The 22,360-nt window shown below is 36.8% G+C and overlaps 1 protein-coding gene across 3 annotated transcripts in view; it reads left to right on the top strand.

Annotated features, from left to right (window-relative positions):
- The first annotated feature begins 13,320 nt into the window (after positions 1–13,320).
- Positions 13,321–22,360, top strand: part of LOC140142042 (ras-like protein rasD) — a 163,601-nt gene continuing 154,561 nt past the window's right edge. For 2 of the 3 annotated variants that reach the window (XR_011857507.1, XR_011857506.1), the window contains exons 1-3: positions 13,699–13,850; positions 16,906–17,026; positions 19,143–19,255. The gene's annotated coding sequence lies outside the window, so the exon portion shown is untranslated. Of the gene's footprint in view, positions 13,851–16,905; positions 17,027–19,142; positions 19,256–22,360 lie in introns of all 3 variants that reach the window. The other variant, XM_072163962.1, reaches the window with a different exon arrangement.

Below are 22,360 nucleotides of genomic sequence, written 5' to 3'. Positions count from 1 at the left end.
TCGAGTATTCCAGAGCATTTTGACACCATTATGCATTTTTGGTCCTTCAAAAATTTTGGCCCAGAAATTTCAAAATGTTTCAACTTTCTTATCTAGGTGAATTTAGACCTAAAACAACTTTAATGTACCGATCGAGTATTCTAGAGCATTTCGACACCATTTTTGGTCCTTCATAACTTTCTTATCTAGGTGAATTTAGACATAAAACAACTTTAATGTACCGATCGAGTATTCTAGAGCATTTTGACACCATTTTGGTCCTTCAAAAATTTTGGCCCAGAAATTTCAAAATGTTTCAACTTTCTTATCTAGGTGAATTTAGACATAAAACAACTTTAAGGGCGTTCGGAAGTCACGTAAAGCCGTTGGTCCCGTGTACAGGAGGGCTCTCGATCATCCCTGTGCACGTAAAAAGTGTCAGAGCTATTCGGAAAGAGTAGGGATCACCCCGGTTCTGGTATCTGTACCCCCTTCCCCTAGGTTCCAGGGCAGTAGTAGTTGTCTGTACAGTGATAGTAATAGATTAGTTGTGTTTGTGAAATGGTGATATAGATTATACATGTAAAAATCGAAATTCGAAAATTACACTGCCGTTGCAGTGACGCGTGAATTGTCGAAATACACTGCCGTTGCAGTGGTGCGCCTGAAAAATAGGCGGGATTTCCCTGAATTATTATTATTATTATTATTATTATTATTATAACACTGAATAAATTAAATAAACACTTACACAATGGATGAATAGTCATTAGTCAATTTGATACTTTAATGTGTTGTTAGGAGAAGAAAAGGCTATTAGGTCACCGTATGTCAGGTTATAGGTCAATTGGTTCAGGTCAAATTTAAGAATCAATTTTGAATACACATGTGAGAGTCTGTGATACAAAATGTATCAAACTGAGGAATAATATTGATATTCTGTCTTTAACTGGATATATATCGAGAAGTGCAAGGTGGATACACTAATATACCTTGGGATGTAAATGGTGAGTACAATTTAGAATGCCTAGTTGAGATGGATTTCACAAATAAATATAAAATAGTTACCAAAATCACAAAAGTTAAGCTTACGGAAAACTACCCAATATGGTGGTATAGGTTACAAGAAATACAATATTTTTCAACATTGCTGTAGTATGGTTGTGGTAACCTGTTACCTGTGGCTTAATTAAGTTTCAGTGAAATAATGTCGCAAGTTAAAAATACAAAATATAGCTCAACATTGAAAATAGAAGCATTTTAACCAGTTCCTTTTTGATAGTTGTGGAGCACCAAGTTCATAAAGTCATAAAAGAAATCAGGAACCACTTATTCCCATTTTACATATCAACTTTATTTCCCTAACGTGTTAGCAACACATATCCAAAATTTTAACGAAATCCGTTGATAGTAAGCTTTCCAAAATGAAGTGAATTTTTATTTTTAGACATTCGAGATTAGAAATTAGACATTCGTTATTCCGCAGAATGTCGATCTAAAATCCACTTTTCTACACCGATCACGTGTCATGGAGTCATTTGACATCATTTTAGACATTCGACACCACTTTAGACATTCCAAAAATTTTGACTAAAAATTTTTTAGACATTCGTTATTTCGCAGAATTTTGATCTAAAAAACACTTTTCTACACAGATCACGTGTCCTGGAGTAATATGACACCATTTTTGACCTTCCCGAAAATTTTTGACCCCAAAAATTGCATTTTTAGACATTCGAGATTAGAAATTAGACATTCGTGATTTCTGAAAATTGTCATATAAAAACCACTTTTCTACATCGATCAAGTGCCATGGAGTCATCTGACACCACTTTTAGACATCAAAAATTTTTTGACCCAAAAAACACATTTTTAGACATTCGAGATTAGAAATTAGACATTCGTTATTCCGCAGAATTTTGATCTAAAATCCACTTTTCTACACCGATCACGTATCATGGAATCATTTGACATCATTTTTAGACATTCGACACCACTTTAGACATTTGAAAATTTTAACCAAAAATTTCAATTTTTAGACATATCGCACCTTTAAATCCACTTATGGCACTGCTGAGTATGTAAACACCATTATGAAGAAGTGTAATAGGCGGGCTTTAGCCCTCTTCAGGTGTTGCTATTGCTATTGAAACGGGTAGTTATAATAAGGTGGTGTCAGATGACTCCATGGCACTTGATCGATGTAGAAAAGTGGTTTTATATGACAATTTTCGGAAATCACGAATGTCTAATTTCTAATTTCAAATGTCTAAAAATGAATTTGTTTTGGTCAAAAATTTTCGGGAAGGTCAAAAATGGTGTCATATTACTCGAGGACACGTGATCTGTGTAGAAAAGTGTTTTTTAGATCGAAATTCTGCGGAATAACGAATGTCTAATTTCTAATCTCGAATGTCAAAAAATTTTTGATGTCAAAAAGTGTTGTTAGATGACTCCATGGCACTTGATCGATGTAGAAAATTGGTTTTTATATGACAATTTTCGGAAATCACGAATGTCTAATTTCTAATCTCGAATGTCTAAAATGCAATTTTTGGGTCAGATGTTTTCAGGAAGGTCAAATATGGTGTCATATTACTCAAGGACACGTGATCTGTGTAGAAAAGTGTTTTTAGATCGAAATTCTGCAAAATAACGAATGTCTAAAAATTGAAATTGTTTGGTCAAAAATTTTCGAATGTCTAAAGTGGTGTCGAATGTCTAAAAATGATGTACATGAAAGTTGTTTTTAGGCCGAAATTCGGTTAAATAACGTAGTTTTGAAATTTTGAAATTTCTGGGCCAAACTTTTTGAAAGTCCAAAAGGGTGTCAAAATACTCTAGAACACTTGATCTGTACATGAAAGTTGTTTTTAGGCCGAAATTCGGTTCAATAACGTAGTTTTGAAATTTCTGGGCCAAAATGTTTGAAAGTCCAAAAGGGTGTCAAAATACTCTAGAACATACATGAAAGTTATATTTAGGCTCAAATTCGGTTAAATAACGTAGTTTTGACATTTTGCAATTTCTGGGCCAAAAGTTTTGAGGGTCCAAAATGGTGTCAAAATACTCTAGAACACTTGATCTGTACATAAAAGTTGTTTATAGGCCGAAATTCGGTTAAATAACGTAGTTTTGACATTTTGACATTTCTAGGCCAACATTTTTGAGGGTCCAAAATGGTGTCAAAATACTCTAGAACATACATGAAAGTTATATTTAGGCTCAAATTCGGTTAAATAACGTAGTTTTGAAATTTTGCAATTTCTGGGCCAAAAGTTTTGAGAGTCCAAAATGGTGTCAAAATACTCTAGAACACTTGATCTGTACATAGATGTTGTTTATAGGCCAAAATTCGGTTAAATAACGTAGTTTTGACATTTCTGGGTCAAAATTTTTGAGGTCCAAAAGGGTGTCAGAATACTCTAGAACACTTGATCTGTACATGAAAGTTATTTTTAGGCCGAAATTCGGTTAAATAACGTAGTTTTGAAATTTTGACATTTCTAGGCCAACATTTTTGAGGGTCCAAAATGGTGTCAAAATACTCTAGAACACTTGATCTGCACATGAAAGTTGTTTATAGGCCGAAATTCGGTCAAATAACGATGTTTTGACATTTTAAAATTTCTGGGCCAAAATTTGTGATAGTTGGGCCAACATTTTTGAAAGTCCAAAACTGGTCTGAAATTGTCAGAAATTACTCCCGTACACTTGATTGATGCATAAAAATGATTGAAAGTGTAATATTCAATGTAATAACGAATGTCTAATCTCTAATCTCGAATCTCGAGCCAACTTCACCGTGCTATTCAACAACGGAATGTCATTATGAGCTTCATTAATTCATATTGTATACAAGAAATGGGAGTAGACCCTATGTTTTGGAATCTTAATAAAATTGTTGATAAAGAAATTGGCTCTTTCAGGGAGCGGTCAGTGAAACACCCCATAACCTAACACGAATTTCATGATTAGGGGCTATTATTTTCCTCGGAAGGGGGGGGTCCCAAATATGTTGGCAATCTGAGTCCATTTTTATGAGACCCCTATCGTGGGCTAATTTTTTACGACCCCATATCTTGGGTCGAAAATCTTTATGACTCCTTCCCCTTCCGCCTACACAAAGACAAAAACTTACCGGAACTCAGTGCAAAATGGCGCACTCCTTCAGAATGGTGTGCTCCTTCAGTTTTGGAGGAGGGTGTTTTCTATCCGAAGAGCCAGCCATGTTGTCGAGCCCAGGGGCCATTGAACTTAAGGTACGGCCGTATACCTGCAAAATCTATTTTCTCGACCCCCGCCCCGAGAAAATGGTCTAGAGACGGCCCTGCGGGATGACGGAGAAGTCTACCAGTGACCATGGTGCATGACTATCTTGTGGCGTAGCCAGGACTTTTAACACTATACAGAGGTGCATGGTAAGGCAGCTTTCAAGGGGGCACAATTTGTCGAAAATTGTCAAAAATGTATTAAAAGTTGTAAAAATCTTAAATATGAGGGCAAATCCCAGGAGGAGGGACAAAACTCTCCCAGCTCCCCGTTGCTATACGCCACTGAGTGGATCTTAATTTCCAAACCCTGTAGGCAGTCAAGATGGAAAACAGCCAAAACAGCCTCAAAAGGTGGACCTATTTTGAATGAAAAGTGCGCAGATTTTGTGTGGGGTGTTTGTGTAAAAAGTGCAATTAAGGGCTGGGGTATGAACGTTTGGACAGTATTTATTTTGGGACATTAGAGCACATCAGACATATCGAATTGCATTCTGAATACGAAGAATGTCATTCTGATATCAAATAATTTTGGTTTTTGAAATTCGCAATTTAATACACATTTTATGGCAAATCATTAAAATTGATATTTTTGATATTTAACAGTACTCGAAGTAAACTTTATAAATCTGATGATTTATACTTAACGTGTATGTAGGTGGGATGAAATGCCGACGATCAATTGAAAATTTTGACCTTTCGTATTGAAGATATGGATTTTTTCCCAAAACACCACAAAAAAAGGTCTTTTTGGGAAAAAATCTATATCTTCAATATGAAAGGTCAAAATTTTCAATTGACGTCGGCTTTTCCTCCTGCTACATACACTTTAAGAATATATCATTAGATTTATATAATTTACTTCGAGGACTGTTATATATCAAAAATTTGAAAAATATCAAATTTTTATAATTTGTCATAAAATTTTTATTAAAAAATTAAAATTATTTGATATCAGAAAGACATGCTTCGTATTCAGAATGCAATTCGATAGGTCTGAGGTGCTCTCATGTCCCACAAAAAATACTGTCGAAACGCAATAAACGCTCATTTTAGATCCCTTAAGAGATCGAGAGTGTTCATAAATACTTTGGTGGGTGGGGATCAAAATATATTTACGTCAATAAAATTTTGGACCAAATAGCTCAATCATCCTGTAGATCATGATTGCCAAATTTTACGACGCGCTTTGCCCGAATATGTTAAGGCAATCGTTTTTAGAGCACTATTAAAGCTTTGGTTCCAATTTTTCGCAAGATATGTGCACATTGTCCGCTTGGCAACAAAGAGTTTGGAACAGGAGTGTATCAGTGTAAGTGTCAAAAAAACCTATCTTCAGACAGTTAAAAGGGGAATCAAACATTTTAAAGACCATTACAAAACAAGTTTACGTTGAGGGGCTCCAACACTTTGCCAACACCCCCTCCCCCCATCAACGTATTTACTTCCCCACCCCTACCTCCCTCCCACCCACCCTTAAAATTGCCCTTGGACTTTTTGAACGCCTCATGCAGGCAAAAACAAAGGGTTGTCTCGTCTGGTCTCACGGGAGGTACTATTACTTACTATAGGTTTGAAATGCAATGTGGTATTTTTCTTGAATAATTTTTCAATTATTTTGTAAAAAGCGAGGAAACAGCATGCAGCAATATAGAGAGTGGCGATGTGTTTTTAGGGAAACAAAATTTTAATTAAAGTCATAATGACTTTAAATCCCCCCCCCCCCCATAGAAATTAGAATTCCACATTTATGCGGCTAGGATGGTACCGGAAGTGAGTTTTCATTCATCATTAGTTTGGTTAATTAATAATAGGCCTAATCCTGACAGTTGTTACTTAAAATATTTCATACACTCTTAGATAGCGAGAAACAATCAGACAAGCGTTGTGCGGCGCTCTGAAGTGGCGGCGCTACGGGGGGGGGGCATGGAAATGCCCCCACCCCCGTCAGAACTCTTGCCTCCCCTGTTGCCCCCTGCAAAAACCCAAACTTACGAAAATTTCCACTTTTTACGGCAATTTCGCGCAAAATTGGTTGATTTTGCCCCCCACCCCCGCAATTTCGCGCAAAATTTGTTGATTTTTCCCCCCACCCCCATTAAAATTCACTTTGCCCCCTCAATGCCCCACCCCCCCGATCGTCAGGCCTGTCTCTCGCTGTGGTCTCTCTTGATTGGGGCCACGCGCCACCACGCCGGTGCTCCTTTACAAACGACGGGACTTCCATCCAAAACGAACTTCCTAAGCAATCAGTGATGCCAACGCCGCGCCTTAGGCGCACAATTGGGCTACTTGGCGATCACTTGCCGCTACTCAAAAAAGCATGCCGCTACTTGTCTAAAATTGGGCTACTTTTGCCAGTCTCAGGCCGCGGCACTAATTTGATGTATTTTCCTTTCCATTTAGCCGATTTATAAAGGTTTTGAGTCTTTGAAGCTCCAAATTGAAATTACAATGGGTTTTGTGACCATTTATTGATCGGTCAGTAACTTCCCAGTAAGTACCGGAAGTTTCAAAGTCAAGTGCTTTTCCGCCCAATTGGGTGTTTTGCGTTCTAAATTCGGGTAAATCCGCCCAAATATCCGGTATTGGGCGCTTTTTGGAAGCTTAAAAAATTGGGCTACTTGAGAATCCTTTACCGCGGCCTGGCGAGTCAATGCGCCGCGCCTTGACGCTGAAAAGTTTTGGCAACACTGTAAGCAATGGCGAATCTATCAGAGTCGTAGAAATTTAGTGATCTGAACCATTGTGTGTACAAACTGACCATGGTAGGTATTATAGAAAGATATTAATTTTAATATTTATTTCAGGTCACGGACCAGCACCTCACAGTCCGAATAATCAGACCCAGAACAAAATATTAATTTCTGGATGATCATGTTCTGGGTCTGAACCCGGGTCTGAACTGTTTCCATACAAGTCAATGCCATATGAAATCTTGATGGCAAATTGGACAATAGATAGGTAACCCAGGCAAACCTTAGTTAACACATTTGCTAGTCAGTCAAATCATAGATGAACTCCTGGATGGGGCAGCTTTAATTAGCATGAGGCCGCATTGATATGTAAATAGCGTATTGTTATTTAAATTTGCGCCCAGGCGTATTGAGGCGACAGTCATGTTATCCAGACGGAGAATGGCTGCATATGCGGGCATGTCAATTTGCTGAGTGAAGGCTGATAATCACCTTTCTGTATAGGTAATAAGCTAGTATATTTCGTGTACCAGTTGGTTATAACAAAAAATTAGTATCATATTAAATATATTAAATGTATAAACTTTGAAATTTACATGAATTTGAAGAGCAGAGCTTGAAATGTAGCTAAGTCAGGTGATGTGAAATTCTGCTGCGCGACCCCCTCTGCGTGGTAGAATTATATTCATAAAATATTGAATTTAACAGATATCGTGGGTAGCCAACCACGATTTATCAGCATTTAAAATATATGTTAATTAACAAAGATAAATAATAAAGAGTACAAATGGCAATTAACTAGTAAACAAGCCTGAAATCTTAAAATGTTGCCACGTGATTTCCCGAACACATGATATGTTAACATGTGACCACTATTCAGATTTACCGTAAATATTTGGAGAATGCTTGCACATCATGCACATACACTGTGCATTTCTTTACTTCCGTATAAAATCAATAATTCATGCTGGGAGCCAAGTAACATTGTCTGCTCAGAGCAGATTGGTATTTTATTTTACTTGAGAGCATCATAGAAATACATAAACACGAATAAGGCGCCATGATGGAAGGTCAGGTCGGGTATCAAAGGTTATTCATAACTTAAATACTACTTGTATTTCCCACCTTGCCTCTGTCACATGTTTCCTTCATATTATTGACAGCAAGTCCTAATTTTGACTTTGCTATTGCAAAATGTCATTTCATATCAAATTAGTAGACTTTCTTTGAAAAAACATATCACTGGTGCCTGATGGGAATACCCGTCCGCCATTTCATTAAACTGGATCGTTTTAGCCTGTTTTGCCCAGATGTATTATTGGGGGCGCTATACTCTCATTGAACAGGCAAAGTTCGCAAAACTAACAACGTTGTTATTTGCCAAACTCAATTAACATGATCCAAGGGTCGAACATGAATTATTCATAACGAGCTATAACGGATCGATAACTGGCCTCACTTTCTAGCTAGTAAACCAGCTGAATTTTTCATAGATTTTGCGTTGGTAATAGAACAACCGTGAATTTAGTGTCACCCCCTTGGTCAAATTCGCCGACAATGTCAATGCATTTTTACATAGAAATTTAAAACAAGTGCCCGAAGAAACCTACATAAATATGTTTTCTATACTTCACTTGACCCAAATATATGATTTTTTATGATGATAAGTCACCCGCACATGGAATTTTAGAGGGATTTGGATAGCATTTCCATTAAAAAAAGCTGCTATCATAATGAGACTAAGATCTAGAAACACCCCGAAATGCCGTTTTGGGGAATTTTGCTAGCTGAAACTTTTTGATGAAAGTCAATCTTTGACAAGATGTAACTTTGCTACGGAAAGTGCTATGAAAAAATGGTTTTCAGTTTTGGCTTTTGTTTACTCAAGGGCTTTAATTTGATATATAAAATGATGCAGTTTGATGGCAAATTTAAATTCACCTAGCATACCTACAATAGAAGCACTAGACTGCGGAACTCAGTCTTCCATGATAGTCGTCATTTATCATTTGGTCGTTATATGACTATCAGGGAGAGACTGAGTGGTTATGTAATGTACACGGAGGTGCATCCTTAACGTGTTGGTTACCGGTTTTAATTCATCTTCGTTAGCAATTACGCACACTTACTATTGTACTGAAATTGTCTCTAGTCGTATATGAGGTGATTACGGTTTCTTCTTGTTGATTCCATATTGAAATCAGATGATTATTTCTTACACATTTTAGGCATGAAATCGGTGAGCACGCCGAATTTTTCACTCGCAGTCGTCCATGTTTATCGCGCAATGCAATATGGGAAGGAGGGGGAGGTCACAACAGGTCAGAATTAGCATATTCATGATATTACTAATTCCACTCGTCTGTAGGGGATTTAATTCACTTGATTGACAAATCACCCAGCGGCGTAGGGCGATCCCAATTATACAGATTTTCCTGCTCGCAAGATGTAGCCTATAATAGGTCTATCGAGAATATTTTCAGGTTTGCAAATTGGGATCCGAAATATTTGACACCGGGGGGGGGGGGTTCTCAGTACAAATGCCATACGGGGACGTGCCGCAAATATGGGTAGCATTTTCAGCCTTTTGGTATATCAATGACCCCTTTTTCAAAGCCTATTTTGGTATATATAAATGGGTCCTTTTTTCAAAATTTTCTCAATTTGAAAGTGGACCCATAAATATACCAATTTTTCAAGAAATTTGGACCCATATTGATATACCAAAAGTCAAAATATTTGGCCGAATTTAATAGTTCCCTCGGTACCCCAGGCCCATTTCCGTTTTAAATTTCAGTACCCTGGAAAATAACTCAATCAAAGGTGACATAAAAGATCTGTTAGAAAATCGCAGCCAGCCCCCCATTGCCGCAAAAAGCATGTAGCATACCTATTAAGAAGTGGTAGGGTCCACAGAGACCCGGATTGAAGAAGGTCATCACATGACCATCAGTGTTGAATTATTTGGCAGCCACGAACACTGCGATCACGGCAAAAATATGAAACTTCAAATTCGTCTTTGAACAGAAAGGATTCCGCAGATAATGGTAAATTTAGGATCATTGTAGACTATGAAGTCATTAGATAGTCGATCTTTATGTTTTGGTGTGTTACATGTTGTTACAAAATAGGAATTTCATTAACAAAACTCACAAGCAATCTCAACAACTTCCACATGGAGTAATTTGTGTTGTTTATCAGGGTCATAGGTCATACGACACAAATTTTGTGTCTTTCCGCGCCTCGGAAAATGGCTTCTATAGTTAGTGACTATAGAAGCACATGGTTCTACGTGACAGCTTTTTAATCCCTATTCATGTTACGTGAATCACGCTATTGTGGACCATCCTTCTGATACTTCAGTGTTTGGACAAGCGGAACGGTCTTTTGTCTACCTCTCTGTTGGTAAACGAACCAGGAGGTCGAAATCGTCCCCTCGCCGAATACGAAAGTCAGCGTAATAGTACGGCACTACAATAAGCCCAATCGGCATTGGAAGTTTCATTAGTTGCCAATGCCAATGCCAAATGGCAATGCATTGTACTCTGTAGGACAGTTTTTGCAGTTTTGGGACACTTTGTCCTCAGAAATATTGTGGTTTTGTACATGTACGTACAAAATATAATCTAGAATATTAATTTGACAAGTGGTCATGTGTCATATGGTGGGGCACATTTGCGTTACAAGCACTGATTGTGATCATTTGTCCTCCTTTTCACTTAAATTGTTACATCTCTAAAACTATACATCTCACATCAACAAAACTATACATTTTTGGAAAGCTTATGTTCCAAGGAATCCAACTATGCAAAAATGAAGTTGGTATACAGGGTGCGTAAGAAAATATATAGGGTGATATCATGAAAAAAATTAATTTTACTAGTGAATTCATAATTTATTGCATTTGCTACTGATATGGAATATCTCAAATGTAATCTAATTTTGTGGCAGGCAACACTATGAGCTTAAATAAAATGTATACTTTTGCCATATTATGATTGACCAAAGTGGTGATACAGGGTGTGAAAATATACGTAACTTCATGCACAAAATGTTGATTACATTTTTGAAGATATTTTCTTTAGAGTGTATCCTACATTTATTTTAACTGCATATTTGGATTCCTGGGGTAAAATGCTTTCCAAAAATGTATAATTTTCCTATCTTAGGGTGTATAATTCACAAGATACAACAATTGAAAGCCAAAACGCATGTCGTGACTGAAAATCTTGGCATTTGTGTGTAAGTGAATAGGAAAAAATTGAGGTTCTTGTGACTTGCGGTTCTCAATGAATACTTGTTAACACGATTAGATAAAATTAATAGCTGAATATGAATAAAGAATGATAAAGCTTTCATTTGAGGTATGATTTTGCATGTATAGCACACAATTTGGCAATAAAATAATTTAAAATTCAAAAGGATGCCATGTCTCCCATAGAGAATGCACATACTCCACTACCGCTTATCCACTACCGCTTATCCACCAGGTTTATCTTCATTAACATTTCGGTATTTTTCACTAATTAAACAAATTGGCATTCCAAATTGAGAAACATATTTGAAAAGTAGAATAATCAGGCTGTATAATGAGCCCAAACTTGATGCAATTGAACCAAGAATAGCCCTGTGACAACAAGTTAAATCTGAAAGAGGAGAGAAAAATGTAACGTCACCAGGTATTTTATGGTCCCACCATAAGACACATGACTAAATATGAAAAATATTAGTATTTTATAAATTAATTATTTGGTATTTTTAATGATCAAAATTATGACAATATTATGAAAATTAATAATAATTACGTCAATTTTCCCGATATGTCAGAGGTCAAAGTGTCCCAAAACTGCTCTCAAAAACTGGATGTTAGAATCGCGATTGGGCTTATCCCCGGAGCCTGGACATAGAATGATAGATGGCTCATGCTTTGGTCGGGTAGGCATGGTAATTGGTAAATTGAGGGGCTGTGCAATAATTATCAGCTTGCCCCCCCCGAACATGCCAAATTTTGGGGATCCCAAATTCCAAACTTTAAATGGTGTAAATGTATGTTGCGAGTGCAGCGAGCAGGACAATTGCATATTTAAGCGTTGATGTACCCGTTTTCCTAAGCCTTTTAGAGCGTTTTATTAAAAGGTGTCCCGTGAATGCGTGCCAAAAATTGCTTGCCCCCCCTCTCGGCTTGCCAAAAATTGCTTCCCCCCCTTTCGGCTTGCCAAAAATTTCTTGCCCCCCCCAATTTTACCCTCCCCCAGGGCTCATAATTATTGCACAGCCACTGAAGGTTTGGAAAATAGATATTTCAAAATGATTTTTCTGTTAATTTTTTTACAGATTAAGAAAAAGATGTGTCTCCAGTGTAGTAAAAAAGTGTTTGGCTCAATCTTTATTGGCAGCTTGATGTATCTTTTTGGCTTTTTCTGCAGCTAACCAGACAATTATTACCAGTCCTAAACCTTAACATCATTTTCCGAGGCGCGGAAGTACACCAAATTGGTGTCGGGTGACCTTTGACATTCTGTTGTGGCGAGTGACATGGTCTTTCAATTCACGCTGAGTGTCCTTGACAGGCTTGCCTATGCTTCAGTGGTCATGAAAGAATTCAAAAAATAACCTCTGCCCCAACAATCCCAAGCTATTGTCTGAAACTGCACCTCGGAAGATGTATGGTAAGAACTCAGTCCTCAAATGATAGTCATATAACGAACAAAAGATAAGTGACTGCATGACTATAATTGAAGACCGAATTAAAAAGACTAGTTTGCGTATGACGTCCTGTCAAGTAGACCAAAAATGCTGTACTGCGCAGGTCAGCAATCAATCACGTTGCGCCTTTGCTCTGACGTCAGACGCAAACTAGTCTTTTTAATTTGGTCTTTAATTATATCATTGAGGTTCATTGAGTTCCGCAGTCTACAATCCAATGCGCACAGTGTCGACACCCTAGTATTATATATAAACTTAATACTCCGTTGGTGAGCGACGGGCGATTGGTATTTCACCAAATGCAAGAAAAGGAGTTCTATCTGATTGGCTTGCAATCGATCGCTAGATCGCTCAGTGGTGAACTACAAACTCAAAATAGAGAGATGATTCAATTCGATATTCTATTATTGACACAGATAAAGAAAGTGGCATAGTGTGTATTGTATAGACTTGTGATTTAATATTCTGTACGCGTGTTCCTTTATATAATTGGAATTCTCAAACAGTTGAATATATATCACCATAATTTTGATGAACGATTTCAAAATCGTTATGGATAAAATGCAGTAAAATATATCTTCAGCAAACAGCAGTCCCTGCTAATTAGTGTATTGCATTTCCAGTTAGTGTATTGGAAATAAAACCTGGATTTTACCTGACAACAAATCAAATTTTCTTGTAATAGCAATATCATATGGGATACTGATCATGTGCGTAATAGTACGGCACTAATGATGATCATGCATTTTTGCATGCATGCAGCGCAATTGGCCACCGACCATGTTATCTCTATCTCCAAGACCTGTCTGCATATATGCCTTCGGTCCTATACTTCAACATACTGTTTTACTGACATTTACTGGGGGTAAAGCAATGGAAGTTTAGAAGTAAACACTGTACATGTATGCGATTGCATCAAAAATTTTGCTAAAATTGCATTTCAACAAAATTTTGTGACTGTTCAAGTTCTAGGCAATCTATGATCTTTACTTAAAAGATATGTGACTTATCAAAATGTAATTTCCAAATTTCAACACCAACAGAATAAATAACATCCGTTGCAAATATATTTCAGGTATTTTGATCCAATCACATGCCTCTGTAAACATCACCAGGACTTCTTGGAAGCTGCATGTAAGAGAGGAACCTGCTCTTCTTGTACTGCTCCAGTGAAAGACATCTCACCAACTGTTCCAAGGTACGCATTGTAACTTATTAGATCTGTGAACTTGCGCTAAAGAATCTGTGTATAAATACAGTGGTTCTTAGTCATTTTTATCAGGTCTTCTAAAGGTAGACTTTATGAGAGCATGATTTGTAAATTTGTGTGTTGTCAGGGATTGTGTATTAGTGTTACAGTATCTGTCAAATAATATTTATTCTTTGGTTCACCAAAAGTTATGTAGTGATGTCAATGCTATTTTGTGATTGATCTGCAAGCATGCTGAGAAATCGCCCTTGTACATTTTATGTGCGCATGTACTCTCTGCGCACTTAATTTTATGTTTTATTAATCAACCCTGTGGTGTACTTACTTCAGGTGCAGTGGGGTAATAAACTGCACCAAAAAGTATCCTTACACTTGGAAAATTAATCACAATTCCAAAATTTCTATCGACCGATTTTCCACTCACCATAGACACTTAATATCACTCGCTGCGAATCCTCAGCCAATTCAGCATTTAATCGATTCTGTGCCCCCTCCAAGTGGAGAAAGTCAAAAAAAATTGGCGCGCTTCGCACGTATTTCAGCATAAGTACAAAAATACAGTTTTAAGACCGAAGCTTTACTCGATTTTACCCAAATAAGTGATATTTGTGAAAATTCGGCCACTCGCCTAGCATCATGCTAGCGAGTGATTAACCACTCGCCTTTAAAATCTAAACGGCAAGGCCTGGTACTATGTTTTAAAAGTGACAAACTGGCCTATACAAGGCGCAAAACGATTCCAACAAGCGCAACAAAGAGACAACACAGTTTCTTCAATGAAGCTTTATTTAAAGCAGTTTTTATTTCAGTTTTTACTTCTCTGTACTTGTCATAACTTTCATTTTATTTGTCAGTTCTTTTGCGTCAGTTTTCTTTTGTTCCTTTTGTTTTAAATTAAAGGCACACATAAATTAGCCACTGACCACTCCCAAACCTGCAAACCAGATGTCTAGTCCGTGGAGTTTTGAATAAGCCAGTTTGTCACTTTTAAAACGGGACCTTTGTTTAATCAAATGCTTGTAACTTTGCTTCTTGAAGTCACATTGGAATCAATGAGGTGTCATAATGTGCCAGATGAGATAGTTCATCAATTGAACAAATAAATTTACCCAAATATGGTTTAGTTTTAAAATTAGGATTTTTCTTTCAAGTGTAAGGACACCTTTTAGCCAGTATAGTCCTCCCAATTATATTTGTACCAGTGAAGTCATTTTGGTTAGCAGGTCAATTTTACTTCTCTCCTCCTTCAAACTTTGCTCTGTTAACCGTCAGGAATCAAACTTTGGTCATCCTTGATATGTACATGTAGCTGGACCTTTGTGTCATGGTGGTATTCACATAGTCATTTTAGGTCAACTTGATAAATAGTCTTTAGAAACGGTTCTAAACCAATCATAACCAATATTATGTTATTTGAGTTTTCCTACCTCTCTACTAGAGTACACATTTTAGGAGGTAAAACAACATGTACATAATAATAATAATAATAATATTTTATTCTTATAAAGCACATTACATTAAAATCTCAAGGTGCTGAACATTTTACAATCATAAAATACATGAATATATTAAAAGATATTTTGAATATATACAATAATAAAAATATGTTCTAGCATATAAAATACAGAGAGAATGAAGCACATCAATGGATATTGCACAATGCACATGCAGTATGGCACGTACTTCGCACGAACAGAAAACAGCACTGTGGAATATACATCAAATGTGACTGGACGCGGCGAATCAGCCGTAAAGTCGGCCCCGGTCAATTTTGTTTTATTTCGTGTTTAGAAAATATATACCATAAGCTTTAAAATGGTATATCATTTGACTTCAAGCGATATCCAAAAGCGGGTGTATGATTTGTTTAACTCTGTTCCTCGACAAAATTGTATTTTTTATCGGTTCTACATGTGTCTCTTTTCTACATTTCTGGTAATAAATATCCAACAGTCATAATTGGCGGTCATTTCAAATCATCCCCAAGTCAACGAGGTTCAGAAATATCCTCTCATTGTTCATTGTTGATTATACATACCTAGACGAAATACGATGCTTTGTTATCTACCACTTGAACAGGATTTAGCCAAAGCAAACAAAGACAAGAACTATTCTATAGAAATAGGTAGAAGCTTATTATCCTCTTCAGCAGTAGTATTATTGATTGATTTAAACAGCGTTTGATAAGATACTTGTATAAACTTAATTGATACACCTATGAATACGACCTTCACATACACTATACACTTTAACTCAGAATACAATTTGCCGAGTTTACGGCTGATTCGCCGCGTCCACTCACAAATGGCAAAACAATAATACATTACAATGCATATTTCACGGGGGAAAATGCAAAAAAAATGCGATGTACATCATTTAAAGAGTAAATAGCATAGTGGAAAAGTAATAGGAAATTGGGATCCACATCTCCATTGCACTTTTTTCACACTTCTATCTAGCCTTCTTCATCTTGAACAGGGATAAAATGATGAATATGGGATGAAACCATCTAATTGAACCTCACTGGCAACAACCAATATGGAAAATTGGGTTATCAAAAGCAAAAATAAAAACTTTGTTTGCGATTAACGTACCTGACTACCTGTTGTTCAAATATCCACAACCTGTGATTGGCGAGAATGTAGACCTCACCTTCATGTTAAAAGGCCCAAAATAACCAGTGGAGTTTCTTTCACTTGACCTCGTTATTTTGGCTTCAAATGGACAGAAACACTTCATGACAGTTATTGCTATTGTAATATTATTTCAGTAAAATTAAAATTTGACAGAAATCATACACTGTGGCTTTAAATCTGGCAACAAAAAACAGCATTTATTGCTTGAAAATGATCTGTTTACAAGTCATTTTCTGAAATATCAGATCACAAAAAAAATCACATACCAATGAAAAACACCCTTTTTGACATGTAGGCTGCAGCAGTGTTTTCCTTCAGAATTCACTCCAAACAGAAGTCAGAATTGCCAGATATTGAGAATCATTCTCCACCTTCTTCTAAAAATCTTTAAACATTATTATTTTCAGACTTTCTGATCCAGAAATCTACCACTTCGACAAGCTTCACAGGGACTCATATGAGAGATAAAAAAGTGGATGACATACAGCCAAATAGACGTCATTGCTATCACTGACCATTCCGTGCTGGGTATGTTAGCTTCCAAGACTTGAACTACATCTTAGCTTCTTTTGACTGTGAGACTGCTTTAAACATTTCCGGATAAGAATTACCAAGGACAATGAAATCGAGACTTTTAAAACCATTCTTTTGTCAAATTTGTGAAGCTGGCTTTTATTCTTTGGATAGAAAAAGAAGTCATGTTTACAGACATAAGATCAAGTATGCCCGGGTGCAAGGAAATGTAACTAAAAAGAAAACAGGAAGGAAAGAAAGTCCTACCAGTTTACTTATTGCTGGAAGTGTTTTACATAAAGTTTGTAAGAGTATTCTTAAAAATACTTTGCATACAGGAACAAACTCAAAGGGTAAAACTATAGCTTTCACCCAAGCGACATCTTTCTACAAGTGTAAATACTGCTGGAATGCACAATATTTCAATTGTAAAGAGAGTCTTGAAAGCCATATCAGAACTAGCCACACTTATCAATGTATGTATTGTCCGATAAGTTTTCACTGGGATGTTGAACTAAAAAAGCATATCAAAGGTCACGCTGAAGAGGAACGATTTCAATGTGAATATTGTGAGCAATGCTTTTCTCAAAAAGGCCTTAAAACCCACATTAGAACGCATACCAAAGAGAAACCAGTAAAATATCAGTGTGAATATTGTAAGAAATACTTTGCACAAAAATGGTACCTGAAAAAACACATCGGAATTCACACCCGAAAGAAAACCCATCGGTGTAAGTTTTGTGGAAAATGTTTTAATAAAAGAAGTGAATTTGGAATCCACATTAAATCTCATACAAAAGAGAAACCTCATCAGTGTGAGTACTGCCAGAAATGTTTTACAGCCTTATCATGCCTAACAGAACACCTGAGAATTCACACTAAAGAGAAACCATTTCAGTGTGAGTATTGTGGGAAATGTTTTTCTCAAAAGAATATTCTCGGGTCTCACATTAGAACTCATACAAAAGAGAAACCCTATCAGTGCGAATACTGTCACAAATGTTTTGCACATAGTCATGTCCTAAAAGGCCATATCAGAACTCACACTAAAGAGAAACCCTATCAGTGTGACTTTTGTATGAAACGGTTTGCACAAAGCAGTATTCTCAAAGAACACATCAGAACTCACACTAAAGAGAAACCCTATCAATGTGAGTTTTGTATGAAACGTTTTGCACAAAACAATGTTCTCAAAAAACACATAAGAACTCACACCAAAGAGAAACCCTATCAGTGTAATTACTGTCTCAAATGGTTTGCAAATAAGGCTAACATTGACCTCCATAGAAGGATTCACACCAACGAAAGACCTTTCCAATGTGAGCTCTGTCTAAAATGTTTCACAAGATCTGGTGATCTGAAGAGACACATTAGAATTCACCAAGAGAAACCGTATCGTTGTGAATACTGTCATAAAAGTTTTGTAGATAGTAATACCTTTAAATTCCACGTAAAATTTCACACCAAAGAGAAACGCTATCAATGTGAATTCTGTCAGAAATGTTTTGCACGGAGTGGTGGCCTTAAAGCCCATATAAGGACTCACTCTAAAGAGAAACCTTTTCAGTGTGAATTTTGTCAGATATGCTTTTCTCGAAAGGATCATCTTAAACGCCATAATAAAACTCATACTATCGATTGATCAATGTTAAGATTGTCAGAAATGTTTTACCAATAAATATAATCTCATAATACTATATAGCAGGACTTCAGCCTTCAAAATTTATGCATCCAAACTCTGATGCTCAACTGTTAAACCTGGTAGGGAAATGTGTGTCCCACAAAAGTGTTTTTGGGGATGTGCCCTGGTGCCACCCTTAAGGGGGGGGGCGATAAATTGACCAATTCAGCATCGATTCAGTGCCCCCTCCTAGCGATGAAAGTCAAAATGTTTGTGCGCTTCAAGGGCAATTCAGCACAAAATCATTCGAAAGATCAATTTAAGCCCAATATTCAACTTTATTATAACCAATACTGAGTGATAGGCCCTATTGTGGTGCACTCGGATACTGTACTTGTTTCAAGAATTGGGGAGAGGACGACATTATGGATCCTTTGCCCTGGGTGCCACAACCCCTAGCTATGCCACTGAACAAATACCTGATGTTATTAAAACTTATTAATATTTCAGGTCCAATCTCATACCTACAGTTGGAAACTCGCTGCAGTGCTTTTAGGAAGCTAGAGAGGAACCTACTCTTCTTGTACTGCCTCAGTGAAAGACATCTCACCAACTGTTCTAAGGTACGCATTGTAACTTATGTAAACTTGGGCTAATGAATCTGCATACTGTTGTTCTTGGTCGTTTTTAGGTCATCTGAAGGTAGACTTTATGGGAGCATGATTTGTTAATTTGTGTGTCAGGGATTGTGTATCAGTGTCATTTATTTTTTGGTTCACCTCAAATTCTACACAGTGGCGTAGCTACAGGTTGTGGTGCCCAGGGCTAAGGATACATAATGGTGCCCCCTCCCATAGGGCCTACCAGTAATTAAATTTGGTCTGTGCTGAAATGCGCAATTTTGACTTTCATCGCTTGGAGGGGGTACAGAATCAATGCTGAATTGGTCAATTCGGCGCCCCCTTAGGCACATGCCCCCTTGCCCTTGATTTTTATCAAACATAGTGACCCCTTATGGTTTTAATAGTTTAAAGTACATTCAAAGCTACAATTATACATCAAAAAATTATTTTCCTAAAATTTTATTATATTCATTTTAAGTTCCGATTTCTGGAATTCCCTAAGAGTTCCCAAACGGGAAATAAATGATATCTCCAAAAGGGAAGGTGGTATGAAGGTCAAACAACAACCAAAATGTGTATTTTTACCCACACTATAATCAGTCTCCAGGTTGCCAAGGAGAATTTCAGTGTGTTGTTAAGGAAATTTAATTGGATTACGTAACACTTCCCCAAGCACTGATGGACCAGGTCACTGCACAAAAACAACACTTAAAATGCTTTTTTAACGATATGTGGCATTAAAATTTAGTGGTTTTTTTTAAATTTTTGAGCAAGTCAAGCATGTACTTTTCCGAAGATATAAAATTTTTTTAAATCAGAGCACGAAAAGTGCATCTTTGGTGAAGCTTAAAATATGACAATAATTACGCCGATTTTCATCAAAAACTAACGCAAATGACGCCTAAATTTCCTACCTTTGAAAATTTCTCACGGGTTTATACTCACAGAATAGTTAGAGAGATATATTCCTAAATTAAATCCAAAAGTTCAAGCATGTAGTAGACCGCAAACAAAAGTGCCACAACGTTATCTGTCGCCATGCAGTTTCAAAACCAGCCGCCATGAGTCCAAAATGGAAGGTTTCCAATGTTTACGAAATGGTGTCAACACAGCACGGTGGGCTGCACGCACTATCGTTATTATGGGACTATTTTATTTATCTAGATGTTCAAATTATGATAATTATAGTAAAATTGGAGCACAAAGTGATTAAGTAGTTCATTTATACAATATTTCAATTGATATACATAAATTTATATAATGTCGAAATATATCAATTCATTTGTGGAACTTCCAAAAGTATATCGGTGGCGACCCCGGTCAGTCCCACGTGTGTGCTAGCCTATGCATAGCAATGACGGCACTTTACACCGCCGCTGGTACTCACATTTTGTTGACAAATCACGAAGTCACAGTGTCTCTTTAACTAAATTACATCAATATTATAGTAGATATTTATGATCCTTGTTGAAAAAGTGTAGAAACGGCACAAAAAGAATGACACGAACGGTTAAATTAGTGAATTACTTCGCCAATATTTCCTTCGCTTCGCGATACTGCAGCCTCGCCATGTTGTTGTTTTCATTCATGGCAATAATGACGTAATTGGGCTCATTTACATATTATACGGCGTGGCTTCCGCATGGTTTCCTTTATCGGCCAATGAAAATCCTCACTTTTCAATCATGAATATATGAATAACCAGTGAGACTCATACCATATTTGGTATATACCTTTATGAATATGAATAAGAAGGTTTTGATTGACAAGTCCCTCTCAAACGGTAGTGCCACATCATAGAAAACAGGTCCTTTCGGAACAGAAATATCTAATTTACTCAAAATCTACAAAATATTATGGACTCTACTTTGGCACATATTTAGATCATATATATAGGGAAATAACCTGAGAGTTTAAAGGAAATTGAAGTTAATTTACGCGAGAAATCGATCAAAGAGTGTTTTGACACCATGGACTTCAACCGTCAGTATGGGCTTAGAGAATTCAAATTACCCGGGCCTGTGCATAGCGCTAATCCCCTTAGCAACCGGAAGACTGTAATGTCATGCCAATAACTCAATTTCAGTCAGAGGTAAATGTGAGGGCTTTTGCAACAGAGCTCGTCAAATATATAACTTTTAGGGAACAAACCAAAAGATAGATGACGTCCTATAAACGAAACTTTCGTTTAGGGGGAGGGGGTAAAAATACTTGATTACGTTTGTACAAATACATCGGTCTGAAGTATGTGTTATTATTATTATTATGTCAAAATTTTCAACATTTCATTATTACGTTTCTGGCAGGGAGGGAGGGGGTCGGCTGAGAAACGAAACTAGTTACGTTTATAGGACGTCATCGATCTTTTGGTTTGTTCCCTTATGTTGGACCTTTGGTTAGAATTTAATCTCATAAAGACTTATATCATTATTAAATGATGAACAGTTCCATATTTCCCAGGTCCTGGTGACCGCAGCTTTTTGCTGCGGACTTCTCTTTCTGTGGGATCTGGTTGTAGGAGGAGGTCTCGCCCCTAGGTTTATTATGTGTAATTTATGTGATTTTTTTTTATGTGATATTTTTGATATTTAAATATATGTCATGCTTTCTTGGTTTTTTTTACTGATTGTAAATTTCACATCAATTCAGCTTTTAGCTGCTACTGTGTATTTTAATTTTAATAAACCATGAATGAATGAATATGTATAGAATATTATGGTAATCAACCCTGTGATATACTTACTTCGGGTGCAGTGGTGTGAATGCCCCCCCCACATATTAGCATTAAAAATGCAAATTGCATACATTTGTACCAGTAACCGAGAGGAGTAAAGTCATTTTGGTCAACAGGATGATTTTGCTCCCCACCTCCTGGAAATGTTGCTCTGTTAACCACTGAATCAAACTTGGGTCATACATGTAATCCTAGCGGGACCTTTGTGTCATGGTGGTATTCACATGGTCATTTGAGATAAACTTGAGAAATAGTCTTTAGAAATGGTTCTAAACAAATCACAACAATTATTATGCTATCAGAGTCGTCCTGACTCTCTAGAGTACACATTTCAGGACCAAAAACCAATCGGCTTGTACACATCTTTTCTT

Source organism: Amphiura filiformis, chromosome 20 (genome assembly GCF_039555335.1).
Source record: "Amphiura filiformis chromosome 20, Afil_fr2py, whole genome shotgun sequence".
NCBI classification, from domain to species: Eukaryota; Metazoa; Echinodermata; class Ophiuroidea; order Amphilepidida; family Amphiuridae; genus Amphiura; species Amphiura filiformis.
This window is presented reverse-complemented; position numbering and strand designations above follow the sequence as displayed.